Below are 16553 nucleotides of genomic sequence, written 5' to 3'. Positions count from 1 at the left end.
AAGTCAGAAAGCCCTGGGTAACAGTAGTGGCCGGTGGAATCCACATAGCTAATACAACACTCAGATGGCAGCCACACCTCAGCCATGAGCTTGCCACGTGAGACCTTTACTACGCATCACTGCAGTCCTTCAAGCAGAACACTACCACATATGCTCAAAGAGGGGCTGTGGACAAGTGGCTCATTCAGGCTCCCAATGCTGTGTCAGGGTAGAGCTGGGCTCCTTGAGCCACACCTTTTACTGGCCTGGCAGGACTCTGGGTTCAGGCCTCAGAACCAACCAGAAGATTCAAAGTCAGACAATGTGCATGGCTGATGGGATCCTACGTGACACTGCTGCTCTGGGGACATGCACTGTTTCCAGCATGGTGGGATGTACAGGATCCCATGTGACACTGCTGCTCTAGGGGCATGTGCTGTTTCAACCATAGTAGGATGTACAGCTCCATTTCTTTAGGATGCATCTTGCTCACCCTACTTTCTCTCAGCATCCTGAGTAATACTGTTGCCCAGGTATTGAATGTGCCTGCATATTTCTTTAGGCATATCCAACTCCATCATCCTTGTAGGTAAAATGCTACTCCCAGTGCCCAGAGCCAGGGACGAGGCTTTTAGTATCAGAAATATATAGATATTCTAGTCAAAACTGTGACATATTATTTATATCTATTTTGCAGATATTAATAAGTCATATAGGTCATAGAATATATATATGTATATATAGTAAAATATATACCAAATATATAAATGTTATAAAATGTATATTAAATATATATCATATTAGTTATTTGTAAAGTACCAATAACTCTAAAATTAATCTACACTAATTGTATAAATGTTTTATTTATATGTTGTATTAAATATGTACTTTGCTATAATATAAATAATTCTAGAAAAAACTAAGTACAGAGATATTTTTAACTCTCACAACAAATTTCACCCATTATTTTTGCTATCCCACACCTATTTACACAGTACCTTTTTTTCTAGTTCTCAAAAATAGAATCTTCCTCCTGCCACAGATACTGTCTTAAGAGAAACAGATTCGTTTAGGAAATCATTTTCCCCCTTCTGGTTAACACAGCCTTAGGACTTTCTAAAAGTTTGAAATTAGTTTTTTATTGAAATTTGTAAGTTTTCTGTTTTTATCCTGGGAAAACATCATGTGTTCTGTGGCAGACAAACAAGATGGCAGAAAAAAAGAAAAAAAACTGCAGGTTTCCCCTTCTGAGAATGCAGTGTCCTGCTTTTCCTCAGGTGTCTGGTGTCCCTGTTCCATGTCCTCTCAAAGGGCTGGGAGCAGGTGGGGAATGAGACCCGAATCACTTTATATCTTGCTTTTCCGGACCAACGCAAAGGCTCCGACTTAAACTCTGACAAGAGTTTAACCTCTTGTTGATATGAAAAGCTTGGGTACTAGCTGTTTCTGACACACTGGTATTTTTGATGACCTACAAGCCCAAAGATTATGTAGATTAAATTTCATGTTAAGTAGACACAGGATTAAATATTAAGTAGGAAAAAAAGTGCTTAACAAGAACTTGTTCAGGGTTCACTGAGCTCAGAGGGTTTAAAAGTAATTGAAAATAAACCCAGCCAGGCTTGCTGTCCTTTGGACCCTGTGATAGGCCACACAGACACATCAGGGAACCTTTGCTATAGTCTTGGACCAAATTCTCACCTCTTCAAAACCACCTCCCATTCAGTTCAAAGCCTGGCTGAGTTCTGGACCCGGTTCTTAACTTCACCAATACAGGGTAGGACTCCAGTGGCTTTGTCCCCACACACCAGCATATTCACAAGCCAGTTGTCTGTGGTCTCTGCAGGTAGAACTGTGTCAGACTTTGGTGATGGCGTGTGTTTGGATATAGATTCCTGTTAGTCCCACTTTTCTGCTGGATCTTGTAAAGGATCCTTACCTAGGCCTGCCCCTTTGAGCTGAATGTGTTTCTGTTTCCTCTGTGGGGAGGTCATGGGACTTTTTCATGCACCGTGAGTGGCAATGGCTCACCATGCCTAAGCAGAGGCACTGAACTCATGCAGAGGTCTTGCCCCGGGATGCTCTTCAGTTCCTCATTATTCTGGTGCAGGGGAGGAGGAGGAGGAGGACGTCCAGAGCTGGACCATGACAAGAGCAACTGCTAACTTGTAACAGGTGAGAGAGGACGCTTGTGTGAGTCATGGAGGTTTTGGAGTTCTGGGTTCCAGAGATGAAGCCTGCTGAAAACTAGAACCAGAGAAGCCCTGACTATGGTTTGGTAACTAGGATTGTATGCTAGTCTAAATGATATGGAATTTAAAGGAATGACATTAAAAATCTGAAATAGTCATAATGTGAACTCCAAATGCTGGTCTAGGATGAGAACTTGGAACATAGAAATAATCTAAGTCTAACCAAACTTCAGGAGGAAGATACATGTGTCTGACCTGGTCAGACACATCTGTCCGCACTTAAATACAAGGTGCAGGGTGACCCTTCAGGAGAAGGTGGTCCACCCCTCCATTCCAGCCTTCTTTTGATCTGTGGATCACTTGGCTTGGTGATCTATAATCTTATCTTTATGATACCGACTGTTGGATTCAGAAGGCGGACATTTCAAAGCAACATCATTTTTTATTCTATCCTTCTCTTTACCAGTTGAAGAAAAGCAAATCTATTTTCTAAATTAGGATCTTAAGATGGGAGGGATTAAATAACTTATGCACATACATAAAGCCAGTAGAAGATATTGGCCAGAGAACCAGGTCCGTCAGCCTCTGGCATTGGCCTCTGTCAGCCCCTGGCACTGGCTCTCTAGCTACAACGCCATTATGAGGGTGCAGTGACACTTGTCCTCTCCTGGTGGCTCATGATGAAAACCACACAGAATGACTGTGCTATCAGAGAATAAAAAGCCCTCTCTAGTTCATTAATCATCTTCTGCCATATCTACCCAGATACTGCTATTATTTTCCAGATGATAAAGACTCTATGTGTCTCTGAGCACTCTGACCCCTGGAGGGTTCTGGAAGAAGGAGCATGTCTGTGGAGCCAGACGTCCAAAGGTCTAAGCCCCCGTGTGGTAATGCTGCAAGCCTTGAAGTCACACTTGGAGAATTGGGGTCTACACACAAGTTACAGAGAATATGGAGAATACAGGGTGGGGTCGTAGCAGGAAGCTGATGAGGTTCGCTGTACTACATGGGGCTGTCCAGGAGAACAGAAGCTCAAGTGGACTCTCTTAGCAAATAAGGGACCACACCAACAAAGCACTTGAGAGGCTGGTGAGGGCACACTCAACTGAAAATCACTCAAAGTCCCTTCCTTGTACAGCAACATCCATCACAGCTCCATACTGGATAAGACCTCTGGAGGCCTCCCCTGCAGAGATAGGATGGTTGGAACTGGCTCAAGCATGATTCAGGCAAAGACTATTAAAGGCGTTTGTAGGATGCCGACTGGGGTGTTTGCTGGCCAAAGCCGGGCTGCTACAAGTCCTGTAGTCAGGAATGCTACAGAATCATGTAGAGAGGTGCTTGCCGCCACACCCTTCCCTGACTCTGCCTATGCAGGTCCAAGTGTTACTTCCGGTGACACGAGGGGCACGCTTGAAAGTCCCTCACACCACACCTGAGCAGAACCTTCCATGAGCAGATGTCACTCCTGGTTAACATGAAATGTCTTGAGGGTGGTGCATGCCTTTAATCCCAGCACTCGAGAGGCAGAGGCTGGCAGATTTCTGAGTTCGAGGCCAGCCTGGTCTACAGAGTGAGTTCCAGGACAGCCAGGGCTATACAGAAAAAAAAAGAAAAGAAAAGAAAAAAGAAAAAAAGAAATGTCTTGAGATGAGCTATCCACCTCACTGGATTCTGAAGGCAGGATACCCTGAGGAGACTCTGTCCCTCAGCTGCAGTACCAGCCTCCCTCGAAGAGCTCATAGGAAGCACAGGGCCGAGGGTCCCACCCCGGAGCTAAGAAGCCCAAACTTCTGGAGGTGCTTTCCAAGAACTGAAGACTTAAAAGAAACTCAGTTTCCCAAAAGATTGCAAAGGCAGCTTAGTGACTTGGAGACCCTTAATCTTTACCCTGTTGCCCACAGGGAAAGCAACAGATGTTCCTTCAGTGACTAACCCTCCGTTTTCACATACCATGTGACCCTGTCAGGAACCCGTTTGCCTCTGTGGTCAAATATTTAGCTGCCTTCTTATGTCTCTGTTCCACTATTATTCTTTCAAATTCCATAAGTATTTTTTTAAAAGTCCTTTTCCATCTTTAAATGTGGCTTGCATAGTTATACCCTTATTTCTCAGTGCAGATAGATTCCTTCTCATTTTTTTTTCCGTTCCATAGAACGTCAGCCTTTCCTCTCCCCAGCAATGACAAGTCTAAACAGATACCAGGCTCAGCAGAGACTTTTCCATTTTCCATGGCAAAGACTCAGGATCTAAGCCCTAGAGTAGTCAGAGCTATCATTTGCTGCGTAGTTTTGTAAAGACAGTTTAATTTTAGGCTCTTAATTTGCAGGAGAGCTAGCTAGCCCAAATAAAACATTATACATCTGTCTGTTGTTACGAGTGACCAACTTCAGCTGAACATTCTTCCTTAATAATAGCGGGCGTTCTTATAGAGTAAGAACTCGCAGCAGCTAAAGGCAAGTGGAAATCTCCTTTGGTTTACTGCCCTCGGTCTCGCATGCTCCAACACGCGAAGACCGTGGATAATAAGCATATCCTCCCATTTAAACACAGTGTGGCTTGGACACGCATTGTTGTGAGGCAAAAGAGGAAATTTTACATCTTGGGAGCAGGGAGAAGGTGGCAAAGGGTGTTATGTTAACTCCCCTAAATGTGCTAACCCAAAATGTTCACTTCAGGGAAGGTGCTTCTCTAAGAGGCTAGCACGGGCTCACTTGCCGCTCCTGTCTAGATCAATTCAAACAGAGGAGAAGGTGGATTAACAGGGCTCTGTGTGATGCAGGAAGGAGAGAAGGAGCCATGGGGCTTGTTTGATTTGAGTGTGGTGAAGTAAGTCGGAGGGGAAGCTCTGGTATTTCAGACAGCCCAGGAGGGGAGACAAGTATTTTCTATATCGTGTGTTTTACTTAATCAAACTGAAAACTGGGTGCAGACAGAACTTTCGAGGAGGAAGCGTGAAGCCAACGGGTCGATTTCCCTTAATTTCCATCTTCCTATGACTGGGAGGGTGTTTGAGTGGGCAGCACTTTCTTCTCACCACGTGTCCTTAAATAACATATAGATGCAACACTTCAGATTGAGATCCCCTAAACAAATCTCCCTCATGAAGCCACTGTGTGGAGAGACTTTCACCACCCAAAAGTGCCTATTTCACTTTAAGGTGACCAAGGCACAGAAAACACCTTGTTAAATGTGGTGTCTTATTCTTCTGGCCTTATGATACTTTTTCTTTTTCCTTTTTTTTTTTTTTTTTTTTTTAAAAAGGCAAAATAAAATGTGATTGTGATCTGAGTGATTAAATGGTGAGGAATGGACCTCAGTGTGATTCACCTGTCACTGGGGATGGACTTCCTCCCGTTGTGGGTTTTCCTGGTCTTTATTATCCTAATGGGAATCGTACACCAGACAAAGGAAATGACTGACTCTTGCTTGGTTTGGAACCAAGTTATTTAAAAGCGGGACCCGTGTCAAAACGTTTCACAATCCAGTCTCACTCTTAGTCCGGCTCTGACCACATGTCTGTTGTGATATGGAAACTAGAGCTCTCAGGTCTCGGGGGAGCACAGTTCACACTGACACCCTCACATGGAAGACAACACACTTCAAGGACCTGGACTATGTCTGAGTCATCTGTTTCTTAAGCATGTGCCCACACGTGATCTCTGAGTGACGGGTGTTTTCTAATTTCAAAATACCTCCATGTTCAACCAGAATCTTAGCCCTTCGGCAGTTAGCTAATCTCCATTAGTAAATGGGGAAATACACACACTAAAGCCATCTGTACTTTATTAGCCGGAGGGTGGGTGGCTCAATTTTGGTTGTATTAGGGTTGCCAGATATGATACGAGATGGTCAGTTAAATTTGAATTTCAGACGGATAGCAAATACTTTTTATTATAATTATGGTGATATTTAATACTTAATAATATTCATATACCCAAATTATTCCTTGTTGGTCTAAAATGTTTTTATACATATTCTCTATATATGTCTCATGTAGAGACATACAGATAGCATGGCCACCTCATTTTTATTGGATAAATCTGATAATCTTTAGGGGAAAAAAAAAAGCAGACTAGAAGTCCAAATCACATAAAGACAAGGTTTTATATGCAGCGTTCTTAGAACACCATCCTGGTACTAGGGACTCTAAAAACAAATGCAGTCATTATGGCCCTGTGGGACCGGGTACAGCCTTTTCCTGCATAATTCTTAGAAACAGCCTGTAAGCTGGTAATCAAGACTTCTCTGTTGTTTGCTTGGGGGATTGCAAGCATGCACCACCATGCTAGGCTTGTGAAGTGGCCAGGGAGTGAACTTCGGACTTAACTCATGCTATGTGAGCATTCTACCAACTGAGCCACACTCCCCAGCCCTGGTCTCATTTTCAACAAATCAGTTCAGGGATTCTGAACCATTTTTTTGTAGTATGGTCTTTGGGGGGGAAGCGGGGGGTGAGCTAGAAAGACACATGGAATATAATTTTGGAATATAACTTTTTCTTGGAATATAATTTTTAAGTAGATAAGGACAGCCCACGTAGATTACTAAAACAATGCAGGGGGAACAGCGAGGCTGCCTCAGCATAAACACCGGGGGCCTCACAGCCGCGAAGACATCTCCTGCAGGAGGACCTAATTGAGGACTGCCTGAGAGACCAAGGATTGCTGGTGCAGACAATGCCAGCCAATCGGGAACTGCTGTTTAGAAGAGATGCTTTCTGGGGACCAGTGGGACATGGGTGGAGGGTATCAAAGGAGCTCGCAGCAGCTTCCAAACAAGATTGCTACAGTGCTTCTCACTTCCCCTGGAGTCCGTGCTATTGATCCCCTGCCACCTCACCTCCACCCCGCAAGGGCAAGTAGGGTCGGGCAGCGGGCGGTCCAGGGCATAGGCAGCATTGCATTATTGTTGGTAAAACACTGACCTCACAGTTTGGCAAGTCAGTGTGCTTCCTTTCCAGTTATAAAAGCTATTGGTCTGAAGTACAGTGGTCAGAAGTATACATTTAAGATCTCTGGGAAGCCAACCAAGTAGCAGTGAGCTGCCTATGGCTGTTACTGTGACAGGGTCACGGCTGGAGCTGATACAGCTATGGTTTGATGTACCTATTGAGAGTGAAGGAAACAGTAAGTACCTCTACTGAGAAGTCACTGAAATTGACATCTCCCCTTTCTCCTCTCATCTGAGGTACTTGGCCCTCCTCAGTTCTCCAGGCATGGTGGATCTGGATTTAAATTAAGCTTATACATTCTAAATGCAACAATTACCATAATGTCAACCAGCCAACTTAGTCCAACCTTCTCGATTTACTTTCCTCAAAGGCACAGTCGGGCACCTAATATATTATTTTCTTTTATAATGATAGCATGGTTTCTTAATAATTTAAATCACATTTAAGCACTTAGTAAGTAAAACACTTGCTATAGAGTGAGAGTTTTACAATCTGAGTTCAATCCATGGGACCCACATGATAGAGGGAGACAACCAGCTCCTGCAAGTTGTCTTTTGAGCTCCACACATGCGCGCGCGTGCGCGCGCACTCACACACACACACACACACACACACACACACACACACACACACACACTATAAAGGTAACCAAAAACCTTTTGTAAATAAATAAATCAAAATCAATCCTCCTTCAAACATGATGACACACGCTGATGTTAGTTGTGAACAGTATTAGTATCCACACAGTTGGGATGAAACTCAAGAAAGGCAGTCCAACATTCTCCTCTCTAGAAGTCCCCATACCCTTTCTTCTGACATGGACTCAAAGGAGGAAATGGCAGAAAACAGCTGAGATATGTACGCCAGCCTTGGTCTTCATAGTATTATGTGGTATTTCTAGGAACTGCAAGCCAGAGTTTTAGTTAGCATGCCACATGGTGCCACACGGGTTTAGATCACAATGGCTGCAGCAAAGCTCTTACCAGGAAGGAGAAAGCATCCTGTTCCCGTGGGGCAGCCATCCTCACAAACCTTCCAGGGACTCCGATGGCAACAGGCAGATCCTAAGTACCTTTATAAGCCATGCTTGCTGCGCAGCCCAGGCTCAGGATCACTTAAGCTTTGCTCTCTCTAGGATGGCGCCTGACTTGCCTCTTCCAAAACAGCTCAGTGCCCTCAGGGCTCCGTGTCTGGGAACACTTGATTCTGTCCCAAAGGTCCTCCTTTCTTCTCTTGTTAGCTCATCCCACTGCTCCTTCAGAAGTCAGGTTGAGCATAACATCCTCTGTGTTTAAAGATACACTGAGCGCTTCTTCAGAGTCACTGTTGTGTAAAGAAGCACAGGGTACTCTATTCCTATCGACACTAGCTGTGTGACTTTGGACAGATTCTTAACCCCTGAGACTTTGTGTCCTCGAGTACAGAATGGAACTAATGATATTCCCTGCACTCCAAAGACTGTGAGAAGTTAAAATCCATCTGCCTACCAAGGATCTCGTGAGAGTTGACTGTTACAACTCACAGTAAATGAAACACAACAAAAGGAAATTACATTTACAAAGCAAGAGTGGAGAAGTCTATTCTGGGTCTACAAAGTTCTCGTAAGTCCACAAGAACCATCATCTACAGCATCTATAAACACACAGCTCAAGACACTCTAACTCTTCACTATTTGTTCATCTAAAGCAAGAACTTAATGTGTACCTACTATGTGCTGAATGCTGCTGTGTGAGACCCAGCAGTGAATATAAGCCACTTTCTCTTTGGTTTCCTATAGCTTAGAAAGGGACAGGGAAGTGGCACCTTGCATCAGATTAGACAGCAATTCAAAGATGTCTGTGAGTAAGCTGGGGAAGGAGTCGAGGTCAGAAGATGGAACATGGACATATGGCGTGTTCTTGTCTGGGATTCCTGGAAGGTTTCCCAAGAAGTGAAGAAACAGAAGAACTTCAAGTTGGGTAAGCATTGACTCTAGCAAAGACACGCGTAGCTTGGTGCCTTTCAGAAGGTAAGGTGGATATCAAGGAGGGAGGGTGTGTAGGTGAGAACAGGGGAGAATTAGGGCCTTGTGGGCAGGCTCTTTGAGAGCTGCCACATCTTTGTCTCCGGAGAATGGGGATCTTCCTTAGGTTTTATTCAAAGAAAATACAAGATCTAACCTGATTTCTGGGAGATTGCTTTTGACACCATGGAGAATGATCTGGCAACCTAGATGCTGGCATCCTTTTTAATTAGCACTTCCGGTCATCCAAGACGAAATGTCTCATGTATAGACCAGGCTGGTGCTAGATGCTTGAGAGAAGTGGGAACCTGTGAGCTACGGATTCCCTGTAGAGTCAACAGGTGGCCGGGGCATGGATCGGAGGGAAAGGAGACCTCAGAGAGGACGAGATAGGGTCTCAGTCTCATTCCGTGGCCTCAAACACACAAGGTGGACCAGGCTCATCTTAAATTGTGGTGATAGTCCCCTGCCTCTGTACTCCCAGTGCTGGGATAACAGGTATGCATTAATATGTCTTTAAAAAAAACACAAGAATACAGCTCTCTCTCTCTCTCTCTCTCTCTCTCTCTCTCTCTCTCTCTCTCTCTCTCCCTCCCTCCCTCCCTCCCTCCCTCCCTCCCTTCCTTTCTCTCTCCCCTCCACCCCCTGTGTGTCTTTCCAGGTAAGCTTAAAGTGAGATGGCTTTAAAATGCCAACAGCACTCATTTCTTCAAAAGAAACACAATCAGAAAGGACTTCCGACCAGATTTTCCATTTTATGCCATTAATCTGAAAATTCAATTTCCCTGGCATGGCTCATGTTCAAGCTGTCCAGATATTACTGTAAATGAGATGTACTTACAGTGTCCAGCTGAGAAACTTTCCACACTCTGCCATAGCCAACTCTGTGGAATCATTTACTCTCAGACATGTCCCAGTTGTTCAAATCCAGGAGCCTGGTTTGCAGTGAGCAGTGAAGACTATTCTCTTATGTTAGCCTAAGGCTCCGTCTAACTGGCTGAAGAGTTTGTACTTGGCCCAGAGGGATTGCTGATAAAGCAGAATCCTGCTTGCTGCCCTTGCTCAGGCAGGTCCAGTTGTTCCAGAGCCCTTCCTGCCTCTTGCAAACTCCTATTCATTCCACATAACCCAGTTGAAGCGTCAGCTCTGATTCTTGGCAGGCTTTCTCTTGTTTCTCTCCTTTGCCAGCAACTCCTGACAACAACTTCCCCTGCCACTGTAGAACTATGATCTGGAATGTGCCTTTTATACATGTTCTGGATGGGTTTCAGTTCATCTATCTATCTATCTATCTATCTATCTATCTATCTATCTATCTATCTATCTATCTATCTCATGTGTGTGTGTGTCTGTGTGTGTCTGTGTCTGTGTCTGTGTGTATGTATGCGTCTCTGTGTGTCTGTGTTTATGTGTCTATATCTATGTGTGTCTGTGTGTATGTGTGTGCATGCATGTGTGTGTCTCTGTGTGTTTATGTATGTGTGGTATGTGTGTGTGTATCTGTGTGCTTGTGTGTGTATATGTATGTATGTGTGTGTCTATGTGTCTGTGTCTGTGTGTATGTATGTGCCTGTGTCTATATGTCTGTGTGTGCTTATGTATGTATATGTATGTGTGTGTATATGTGTGGGCCTGTGTATGTATTGTGTGCTTGTGTGTGTGTATGTCTCTGTGTGAGTCTTTGTGTGTGTCTTTGTGTGCTTGTTTGTGTGTTGCATGCAGGTATATGGGTGCATGTGTGTGCATATGTGTATGAAGCCTGGAAGTTGATGATCTATGTCTTTCTCAATCACTGTTCCTCTTATGTCTTGACATAGAGTCTCCATGAACCTGGAGACATGCTCCTTCTGCCCTCTGGGCTGGTCAGCAAGACTCAGGGATCCCCCTGTCCCCACCTCCCAGCACCAACATTGCAGATGCATATCACCAGCTCAGCTTATTTTATGGGGGGTTGGGGGATCAAATCCAGGTCCTACTGTGCGTGTAGCAAGTTCTCTATAGATTGAGCTAGAGGGCTTGGTAGAGACCCAGCCATTAATCTATTTTAAATCACTAATGCTAAAGAGAAAGCTTAACACATACAGGGGAGGGAGGACCAATGTGGGCAGAGCTTGTGTCTGAGTGAACTCAGAACTGAACTCATGGTGTTCCCCCTGCCTCTGTCTTCTGAATACTGGGATTACAGTCACAAGCTACCAGGCCTGGTAGATCCATTGCATTAGATACCAATGAACATTGCATTTCAAGACATGCACACATTTCCCAGGGATCACTTAACATCAAATTCTTATTTCTGAAATCCTTGAGCTGAAGACTAAGGATCTTCAGCCCCCAGTAACCCCTGTATGATGCTAACTAGGGTTGAAGGGCCACAGCTCCCATTGTGTAGCAGTGGGCCGGGTCCCCACCTCAACCACAGCAAACAGAACAGGAAGGAGCCCGAGTGGCCCCTGAGTGACTGACTCCCCTTTTCTCCTGGGGGTGGCAGTTACTAGTATTACCACAAACATGCAAGAGATGCATAGTCCATCCCATACATTTGACACAGAGACACAAAGGCCAGCTCTCTCATCTGTCCTTGTAGGAAGAGCCTTGGGCAGAAGAAGGCATTCCCTCTGAGAACGGGTAAGGCATCATTTGCACAGCACTATGCAGTGTTACAAAGGGATCCTGGACTCAGCGACTCCCTCCAGCGCTGGCTCAGATCTGAGTGCTTTCCTCAGGGGAACATAGCTGGAGACTGAGGTCTTGACCATGCCTGGTCACACTGTTCGAGCTGGGAGTGATGAGTCATGGCAGGCTGCTCTGGCTTGGTCTCTCTGACCAGAATTCTCTGCACAACTGTATGAGAGGACTCACACTGCAGGGAGGGCACACAGGTCCTCCTCCTTCAAAATGAGAGAAGCATCACAGGCACACACACACACACACACACACACACACACAGAATACACAGATACCACATACACACATACACACACACACAACACACACATACCTATACATACATACATAGAGGCACATACACACATAGACATACACAGACACACAGCACACACACATAGACACACATAGCATACACACACAGACACACACAGCACACACACATATACATAAATATACACAGACACAGACATACACACATAGACACAGCACACACATATACACACAGACACACAGTGCATGCACACATACACACACCACACACATAAACACACAGCATCATTGACTGAATGAATCAAATCTCTCAGTTCATGTTTATGTGTCCTGTTGCAGCTTTCCAAATATTACTTTTGTCATGTTTATATGTATTTCTTAATTTCTGAGTCAGCTTGCAATATGAAAAAGATTTGTTCTCATGTGTATGTGCGTGTGGAGTTGCATATGCACTTGTGTGCAGGTATACATAGAGGTCAGAGGACAACATTGCATGTGGTTCCTCAGGAGCCATTCACCTTGGTTTTTAAGATTTCTCATTGGTCTAGAGCTTGCCAAATAGTATAAGTGGGTTATACTTATACTTATCCTTATCAGAGATCCCCAGGGATCCCCCCCCCCATTTCTGCCTTCCCAATACTGAGACTGTAAGCTACCACACCTGGTTTTTTATGTGGATTCAAACTCCGGGGAATCAAACTCAGGTCCTTATGCTTGCAAGGCAAACATTTAACCATCTGAGCTACACCCAAGGCCTACATGTAAGTTTTAAATACAGTATATGCTCTGCCATGGAAATGGTTTTATGAACAATGATATTAAGTACCTACATTAGGGCCACAGTTTATAGAAGCTGAGGCAACCTAGCAGAATTCTACCCACCATCTGACATCAGAGAGTGATGTTAAAATGGGCAAAGGCGGAGAGCGATGGATGTGGTGGAAGAACAATAACGTTACCAGTTGAATTGAATAAATACTTAAAGAAAACCTAGTTGTCAGCACCCACATTCTTAGGATCACTTCTTAGCCCTATTAGCAGACGAGATGCCCAACTTTGGCGGTAGTTCTGGGAATGCGACTGTGGTTGAAAAACCTTGGCAGTGCCCACCCTTTGTATCCTTGCCTCTTCCTGCTGGTCTTGTCTCTGCCAGACCAACAGACAGTGAGATAAAGAAAGTCCAAGATGCCTTCTTTCAGCAACGGCCAGTAAGGGAGATGGGGGGGGGGGGAACCATGGCTTTAAGTATAACACCTAACAGACTCTGCCTAGTAAATTCTCTGTCCTGGATCCTTCTGAAGGGAGCTGTCTTGCTGTCTCTGCCGGTCAGTCTTCTGTCCTTTCCAGATGTTTATTCTTAGTCAGTTTCACAGAATGAACCTGGTGATCCCTAGGCCGCTGCCAGTGCCTCTTCATACTTCCGCATACTTCAATTCATTTCTGGTTGTATGTAGTTCTTGTGAAACCCCAACAGGTTCATACTTGAGGTCTCTATCTCAAGTCATCTTCCTCTTAGAATGTTCTACATAGTGAAGCTTCTGTTCACTTGGCCTAAAAGCCCCAACTGTCTACGTTTGGGTTCCCCATTAGTCAAAACTTTACCCCTGACCTTTCAAACATGCATCTGTGGCAGGTCCCATCTGCCTAGCTGTGGTTCTAGAAAATAGTTGTACTAGATTATTAAAGAAGGTGTGACCAGGAGGGAACCATACATGTCAGTATAGAAGCAAGGACTTCAGTCCTTGGCACACAGTGTAAGAAGTAGAGGCAAGGAGAGCCATGCTCAGGCTGTCTGGGCCACAGACTTGGATCTATGAACTGGGGGAGACAATAGCCTTCAGCAGGGTGTGGCTCCGTGGCTCTTCACTCCCACAGATTCAGAACAGTGCTTGGTGTGTGTGGCACATTCAAGTTTTGCTTGTGGAACTCTCTATACTTTACATTTTAAGACTTACATGTTCTTACACTTTAACACTTGCATTTTAACAGTTACTTTGCACACTTAACATTTCATGTCCTCTCAGTAGAATATTCTAGTGCAAAACAAACTACCTTGTATTTTTTTGATTGCTACAATAGTGTCACACTTGAGGTTCCCGTCTCAAGTTCTCTTTAAGAATCTTCTGCATGGGCTGGAGAGATGACTCAGCAGTCAAGAGCACTGACTGCTGTTCCAGAGGTCCTGAGTTCAATTCCCTGCAACCACAGGGTGGCTCACAACCATCTGTAATGGGATCTGATGCCTTCTTCTGATGTGTCTGAAGACAGCTACGTGTACTCTTCATATAAATGAAATAAATAAATCTTTTTTAAAAAACCTTGACAGTTCCCATGAAGCCATCTGCTGTCTAGTTCAGCAGTGTCTGGAATCCATTAGTCAAAACCTCATTCCTGAGCCTTTGAACATGGCTATGAGACCCTTCCATTGCTGCCCCATCTTCTAGCTTTGGCATTAACCATTCCTCAGTCTGCTGATTATACAAGCTGGGTGACTCACAGCTGTCCCAATGAGCTGGTCCTGTTGGCTAGTGATGCCTGTTACCACAACTCCCTTCTGAAAAACCCTCTCTTTTCCTGATTTTTCAGATTTTGTGTTGATTCACTGATCGCTGTAGGCAGGCGGTGATGGGTTCAGTGCTTTCCCTCTGAGTTTGACAGTGTGTCTTATCTCCAAAATACTTAGTTCAGTATGTGGAATTGCTTGCTCTCATGCCCATATTAATAAGGTAATTAGAAATATCAGACTCAGGAATGTACATGCATCCAGCACTGTGTTGATAGTATAGATGCTTTTAACTCCAAATTTCAGAATGACTGGTGAAACTCTGATAAACATAAGTAAACTGTGGCTCAGATAAAGAGCTAGCCTGAGATCATGTCTAGACTGAGATCTGTCTCACTCCAAAGCCAGCCCTCCCTCCATCACAGCCCAGAGGGTTTTCACTGGATCATAAGCTACTACCTGTGCCTGGGCCAGGACACAGCAGGGCTGAGGTGTGTGTTGGGTACATGCCGGCGTGAATAAAAGTAAAGGAACACGAGTACACCTTGAGGAGAGTCTGTCCAGAATCTCAGAATGAATGTTCCCATATAGCCACCGCAGTTAGGAGCTGAAAGGGGAGGCAGATGTGCCTGGCATCTCTGCCTCTGTACCACATGTCCTCTTTGCTGATGGAACATGTCAGCCTTCCCCGGAGGGTATAGTGCGGAGCTATTGGAGGGTTGGGGGGAAGCCATAAACCTTTCCTCTGAAGCCACTCACGTTTGATGTTCTCTGAACAGCCTCGCTCACACAAGCCAGAGAAGTCCATCCCAGCTTCCTTTCCTTAGGATCCACAGCCCTGTCATCTCCAGTTTTATCTCCTGCATGATGCTGTTTCCAACCTTGATCCTCTGCTCTGTTGAGACTATCCTGGTGCAGGTCCTGTGCTGCTTCTCTGCAAATCATTTTTAACATCTTGCCTGCTGTTCCTCTGGCTTCAACTGGCCTCGCTTCACACCACTCTCCCCATTATAACCAATGTTTCTAAAATGCAAAAACAATTTCTCAAAAGCAAGGACCTGTGTGTGGCTGGGATCTTCAGCCTCCCACCCCATTCTTCCCCCATGTCAAGCCTCACTGCTCCTCATTTTTTAATGAACTCTGAACTTCTGAACCCTTAGTTTGGGTCTTTTGTAGTTTCCCTACCATTTGGATCACATCTCCGGAGTTGCCTCTCTATCATCCCCACTTAACGAGCATGAGCTGCTCTCAGGGCCTGTTACAGTCCAGGTCACCTTGTCTTTCCACTTGCCCTACTGCCTTCCTTGTGTGAAATACCAGCCACCGTGATACCATGTCTCTTTAAGCTGCGATCACTGCTTGCTTTCCCTGGCTCCCAGCGCAGAGTTAGTGAAGAATCCTTCTTCCCATTCACAACTGAGGAGTGTGGCATCGCCACCCTTACTCCTGTAGCTTGATGCTCCAGAGCCTTGTGCACTTCCCTTCTGCATGGCAGGGAACCCACCCTTCAGGGACATAGGCTGGGCTGAGTTCATCCTGTGCTCTCAGCAGCCGAACCCTTGGCACAAGCCAGGTCTCCATATCTGTTTTTATGACTCATGACTCTAGTAATATGTCAACACATGAACCAGGAAATGTATTACTAGTCAGTTTGTAAGATGAAATATGAATGACCATCAAAAGCATGACTAAGAATACATGAGTGATTCCTGGGCCCTTACCATTCATGCAAAGTCTTTTAAGTTGCTGATGTTGAAATGGTATGTGCTTGAACACTGTTCTACCTCTCTGAGAAGTGAGTCTTCATTGTTAAAGTCCTCTGAGTTAAGAGGAATGTATTTCTACCTGTCTTGACTTGGACACTCTTGAAGGTGCCATTGGTGTACTGAGGGAGCCTGTACACATTCAGAGGTAGGTCCTCTTGCCAAGAATGTTGGATGTGTTTGGTTAGAGGTTTACATTGGAAAAAGCAACAACTTTTAG

At 44.8% G+C, this 16553-nt stretch overlaps 1 protein-coding gene across 11 annotated transcripts in view; it reads right to left on the bottom strand.

Annotated features, from left to right (window-relative positions):
- The window catches only part of Kcnj15 (potassium voltage-gated channel subfamily J member 15), a 40893-nt gene that overhangs the window by 8324 nt on the left and 16016 nt on the right, over window positions 1-16553 (bottom strand). Inside the window, exon 1 of one of the 11 annotated variants that reach the window (XM_029544454.1) lies at window positions 9972-10456. The exons of 8 other annotated variants lie outside the window; for them this stretch is intronic. The gene's annotated coding sequence lies outside the window, so the exon portion shown is untranslated. Of the gene's footprint in view, window positions 1-1680; window positions 2814-8111; window positions 9314-9971; window positions 10457-16553 lie in introns of those variants that run through there. 2 more of the 11 variants (XM_029544455.1, XM_029544452.1) reach the window with 2 other exon arrangements.

Source organism: Mus pahari, chromosome 12 (genome assembly GCF_900095145.1).
Source record: "Mus pahari chromosome 12, PAHARI_EIJ_v1.1, whole genome shotgun sequence".
Taxonomy (NCBI): Eukaryota; Metazoa; Chordata; class Mammalia; order Rodentia; family Muridae; genus Mus; species Mus pahari.
Note: the sequence above shows the minus strand (reverse complement) of the source record. Positions and strands in the feature narration are given on the sequence as shown.